Source organism: Lycium ferocissimum, chromosome 3, assembly GCF_029784015.1.
Source record: "Lycium ferocissimum isolate CSIRO_LF1 chromosome 3, AGI_CSIRO_Lferr_CH_V1, whole genome shotgun sequence".
NCBI classification, from domain to species: Eukaryota; Viridiplantae; Streptophyta; class Magnoliopsida; order Solanales; family Solanaceae; genus Lycium; species Lycium ferocissimum.
Genome location: NC_081344.1, coordinates 15,815,436 through 15,821,582, shown reverse-complemented (window position 1 = coordinate 15,821,582; position 6,147 = coordinate 15,815,436). Strand labels below are relative to the sequence as shown.

Sequence of the window (6,147 nt, the reverse complement as noted above, 5' to 3'; positions counted from 1 at the left end):
TTTATGTGAATGCTTTAAAATCAAGTCATTAAAAGTAAAATGAAAATTTTAAAATTAATTTTCTTAAAATATAAAAATAATTATTTTTTAATACAAAGTAAAATAAAAAGTATCTCAAAGATATTGAGTAATAACAAAGTATATATGTTGAAGATCAAGAGAAAGATAGGCACCCCACCTCCACCACCACCAAAAAGAAAAAGAAAAGCACATGATGGGAGTACTTTATATGGATAAATAAATGATCTTATTAATATATTTCTGATAACCAGCCAAGTTTGCTTGATATGAGGATATTTCATGGAAATTCCAATTCCAAGTAAAAGATTATTGCAAAATATTACAAAAAAAAAAACATCATTGACTCTTTTGGAGTGTTTCACTTTCTTCTCTCTAGATTTTCTCTTTCTATCCTCAAAGGTATGTGTGGAGCCCATTGCTTTGCTGGCTTCAAGCTCTCCATTGTTGGATTTATAATGGGGTTTGTTTTCTTAAAAGTTTCAGTTGGTCCAATGAAAACAAATAACACTAATTGATCACTCCTTTTCATACTATATGTATTTTGTACCATCACTTTATTATAATCTTCATCCTTCCATAATAATAAGTGTGTGAAAAAAACAAAAAAGATTATCAAAATCAAACCCCACTTTAGTTTTCCTTTTGATTTGTTGGATCCATAGATCTAACACTCTTTCACTTTCAGATCTTCTATTTTCCACTGTAAAAGGTTAGTTTTTTTTTTTTTTTCAAGAACTTGTTTTGCCTTATCTTTAATTGGTTTCAAATAGTATTTATTTGATTCTTGAAATTTGGGTATACAAGAAAGTTTGTTTCTTTATTCTTTTTTCTTAGCAAAAGTTGGACCTTCTGGATGCAAACTGGCTGACCATACAGTTCTTTTGTTGAAAAAGTGAAATTTGACCAATCTCATTTTCAAAGTTCCTGTTTTTTTTATTGCTGTTGAATTTTCTCATTTGATACTTTGTTCCTTCATTATATAGTATTCTCTTCTTGATGTGCATTTTGTTTTTTATTTGTAACTTGCAAGATTGTGTTTTCTTGTCAATACTATTGTTTACTTCAGCTTATTTGGTTGATGATATTGTTTTTGTAGATTTGTAGAACACATATTACTTGCTTTGAGGAGGAACATATGCAAAGTTGAGGTTTACTAGAAGAGCCAAGGTTTAATTAGTGTCCTGTTTAGATGGTGTATTGGAGGAGATGAGGTATGTTAGTAGTATTAATGAACTTCTTCAGGGCCTGTTTTCAGCCAAGGGCGAATCGACACGTTCATACAGGTTCGGATGCCAGTGGACGTCAAGATGGGCTGTTATGGTATAAGGATACAGGGCAACATTTTAATGGAGAGTTCTCAATGGCTGTAGTTCAGGCTAATAATTTATTGGAAGATCAGAGCCAAGTCGAATCCGGGTGCTTGGGCTTACATGATTCAGGACCATATGGTACCTTTGTTGGAATTTATGATGGACATGGTGGCCCTGAGACTTCAAGGTTCATCAATGAGCACCTCTTTCATCATCTCCAGAGTAAGTTTTTATACCCCGTTCGAATCAATTCCTTCAATAATCAATACTATTTCGATGCTTCATGATGAGGGGAGCTGAATCTTATCTTCTTACTTTTAAAATTGTTGATTTAGATATATTTTGAGTAGCAATGTATTACTCCCTCCAGAGTGTCCACTTAGCCATTTGCACAACCTTAAGAAGATACTAACTCGTAGGCAAAAATAGTTAATTTGACTAAACTACCCCTAATTAAATAAGTGTTGGGATTTGGTCACTTAACACTTAATAAGGGCAAATCTGAAAAAATAAGGTTAATTTTTTCTTGATTTGGTAAGTGGACACTCATTTTGAACCAAAAAATAAAGGCAAAGTGGACACTGTTTTGAACCGGAGAGAGTAGTACCTTTTATGGACCATAGTTAAATAATCAAACGTCGAAGGAACCCCCGGTGCTTTGACTTAGTGGTAAGAGCACAACGCTTAATGTGTGGTTAGGCGCACGTCATGGGTTCAACCCTGCCGCAGGCAAACACCCACTAATTAAGTGGAGATGAGAAAAGGGGCGAGCCCATTATCCATAGAGTTTCGGAACCCTTGGGGATTTATCGGTTAGCAGACAAAATGTCACAGTAAATATAGAGTACTCCCTCTGTCCCAATTTATGTGAAGGGGTTCGGAATACGAGGGTCAAACAGTTAACTTTGACTATGAATTCGGGTATAAATTCTTCAAATTTTAAAAAATAAACTTTACATATTTGAAAATTACATGAGCAGTACTAGAGTTAACATAGCTAATGATTCAATTTAAAAAAAAAAAAAGTCCGAGAAAATTATAGTCAAACAAAATTACAAAACACCGTTTGACTCCCCAAACGGTGACACCTTCACATAAAATGGGACGGAGGGAGTACTCTAAAAGCCAAGTAGCTCTTTTTGGTGAAGTTATTATATAAACTTCAATGGACAATATTTTTATAATTTTGCGGCCTCTAAGTTTTCACTCAACCAATTAATTCAAATATGCAGTGTTTACGTCCGAGCAGCAATCTATGTCTGTGGAGGTGATCCGGAAGGCATTTCAAGCAACAGAAGAAGGTTTCCTCTCAGTTGTCACAAGGCAATGGCCCGTAAAACCTCAGATTGCTTCTGTTGGATCATGCTGCCTAGTTGGAGTTATCTGCAATGGGACATTATATATTGCCAACCTTGGCGATTCACGAGCAGTCTTGGGGAGACTTGTCAAGGCAACTGGAGAGATTCTTTCTATTCAGCTTTCTGCAGAACACAATGCAAGTATCGAATCTGTAAGGCAGGAAATGCAGTCTTTGCATCCAGATGACAAGCAAATTGTAGTTTTAAAGCACAATGTCTGGCGCGTGAAGGGCCTTATCCAGGTAACATCTTGTTTGCATTCCTAAGCTGTTTCTGTTTATGTTTTCCCAGCTCAACATATCGTCGATACTTTTATGACTTATTGTCCTTTCTATTTCTTAGCAAGGAGGATCATCATAGACTTTAAATATTGTTATTGCACCTTAACTATTTGTGTATTCTTTTGAACTTCAATATAAGCTTGTAATGGTTTTGCTTTTGACATTATTATTACTTGTAGTAACAATACTAGCCTTTGTCGTCGCCTGCTGTATTGATGGAATGGTATTTAAAGTTGTTACCCCACCTGAATAGCATTTCAAAGTTGAAGATCTTGTCTTCCTTCGATTGGAGAATCTTTGTTTGCTCTTCCGGCTTTTTATATTTAAAGCTCTAATTTCTGCTAGCAACAAAGTGTTGAGTATTCAAGAACCAATATACATAAGTATGCTCTGAAGGTCATGCTTCTCCTTTCTTTGTTCTAGTATTTGTGGCATGCTGTGCTTTTTTTTTTTCGTTTTCAAATTTCAGCAGTGTTTTTGGCCCTAGTGTGTCCCTGATAACGGAAGTGCAAGTACAAAATTGGGTTTGTTAAGTCCTGTGTCTTGTGTTTCTCATGTATAGGGGTATCTAATCCGATGTTTTATTATGATTCCCTCTATCTAGGAGATGCATATGATGATAATTCTTGTCCAATGTTTGAAATGTTTCCGCACACTTGTTACTCTTCTTAGTTTTTGGCTTTTTGTTATATACTACCGTTAATAATGCATCCTCTTAATTAAAAAAAAATGCACCCACTTGTGTGGAAAGTGATATACTTCCCTTGATATGAACTGTTGTAGTCTTTATGTCCAAACTATGTATCACATAAATGTGTAATTAACGATAAAGCTCTCCTTTCGTGAATGTCATCCTATTATTAAGATCATCAGAAGGGAAATATGAAGGTTCAATTTCTTAAAGAGGCGATGTTTTGTTTAGCAATTTGTTAAACATTCTCAGCAGCCCTTCGAAAGACCTGCATGGTAATGGTTTTCTCCTTTTGAGTGTTACAACAGAACTTCTGTATGACCTCTGCATTTGTTTTGGGGCAACACTAAATTAATTTAGTTCGCATGACGCATTCCATATACTTATGATGGGCTGATGTTCAGTTTCAATCTTTTGGAAACATAGCTCCTTTGCCACTAATGGAGGAGCATACTTTTAGGGAGTTCAGTTATGTTAAAAGCATGGCTAATCTACTGTTACCTTCTAAAAAAAAAAAAAAAAAAAAAAGCATGGCTAATCTGCTTTCTTAGCTGATTTATATACTTCATCTTGCAGATTTCAAGATCCATTGGTGATGTGTACTTAAAGAAAGCTGAATTCAACAGGGAACCGTTGTATTCTAAGTTTCGTCTGCGTGAACCGTTTACAAGGCCCATATTGAGTTCAGATCCAGCTATTTTGGTGCACCAGGTGCAACCTCAGGATCAGTTTGTTATATTTGCCTCGGATGGTCTCTGGGAGCACCTAAGTAACCAAGAAGCTGTTGACATTGTACAAAAACACCCACGCAATGTAAGAGATCCCCTTGATACATGCTTTTGCCATTTTCTTAGTTTTTTCCGTGATTCTACCTAAAAGGAAGCACTTTTTCATGAAAATTTCAGGATTCCTGAAATCAGTAAAAGTCCTATAGTAACATTATATAATCATTAAAGGCATAGGTGTAGATCTCTCTTACAAGTGAATCATCATTGCTTGGCTCTTTGATGGTTGACCTCCTATTTTTGTCCTATAAACCTCTTGGCCAAGCTTCCACTAACTGCTTATTTTGAAAAGTGCTTTATGTAAGAAGTGGCTTTAAGGAAAAAGTACTTTTGGAGAATAGCAGTTTGTGTTTGGCTAATCAATTTCAAAAACACTTCTGTCAATATTAGAGTAGTAATTTGTGCTTGGTCAAGGTTCTAAAATTGCTTAGGGCTGAAAAATAACTTCTGCTGCTACTCAAACACACTTATTTCGTTCCTAGAAGCTTGGCCAAATACCTCAACTCTCTAAAATTAGCACTTTTTAAGAAAAATAAGCATTTTTGGTTTCCCAGAAGCTTTCATCAGCTCTCTTCCCTTAAATTTCTTAACTGCAAGGGAAGTCGGATATTATATACTCTCCTCTTTTTCCATTTTGACTGTTCGGAAATAAAAGAGCAGAATTCTGACTTTGTTTGTTCTAATTTTTTTGAAACTGGTACTATTAATTTGTTTGTTCTAATTAGATGTAATACAAAGCAATATATCTCAATTACAGAAGAAAAAAAGTTGACCAAACTTAAAAACTCTTCTTTGCCATTTGACAGGGGATCGCCAAAAGACTAGTAAAAACTGCATTACAAGAAGCAGCAAAGAAGAGGGAGATGAGGTACTCAGACTTGAAAAAAATTGACCGTGGAGTACGTCGACATTTCCACGATGACATCTCCGTTGTGGTAACATTCCTCGACTCGGATCTCGTGAGCAGGGCTAGCTCTGTGAAGGCGCCTAACCTGTCTGTAAAAGGTGGCGGCATAAGTCTGCCTCGAAACACACTTGCTCCAACCTAACGTGGTGCCTCGATCAATGAAGCTCTTCCAAATGATGTTGGTACTATTTTCTTGTGAATACCAGGTAGCTTCTGAAAAGATGATAACAGCAGGCCTGCATTTTTTTTTGTTTTAATGTACACCTTTAGTTTAACTGAGATTAATACAGATTTAGTTCCTATGCCCAAGGGACTTGAAAAAGAGATCTACATAATTATGTGGCGTAATTCCCTAGGCTTCCTCTACTCGTTTATTTGGATTTTGTAAATTATGTGACCTGGCCGCTGTAAATGTTTTTATGCCTTAATTATTCTTTAACGGTCTATTTCTGACTGCTGCTAGATTGATGAATGCAAAGTGTCAGCTGGAATGATGGGTTGGTTTTAGATTTGCATTTAACTTGTAGATCGGGTAAATTCTTTTTAGTGTAGCAAGTAACGTGCCTTATTTTCCAGGTTACTAGTCTCACTGTTTAAGGATCACTATTTGTATTTATCTTTACGTGATCTAATTCTTTTAAATTGTCAGTAAGTATATAGAAGTTAAACTCGGTTGCCTTTTGGCGTTCAACACGGGGTTGTTTGGGTTGCAGTAAGATGCCATCTGTTGAAGATTTGTGCATTAATCATGGTGAAGCCATCCAGACAGCTTCTAGTTCAATTTCAAACATTTT

The 6,147-nt window shown here is 35.7% G+C and overlaps 1 pseudogene; it reads left to right on the top strand.

Moving 5' to 3' along the window:
• Positions 1 to 480: 480 nt before the first annotated feature.
• Positions 481 to 5,815, top strand: LOC132049871 (probable protein phosphatase 2C 46; annotated as a pseudogene).
• The last annotated feature ends 332 nt before the right edge of the window (positions 5,816 to 6,147 follow it).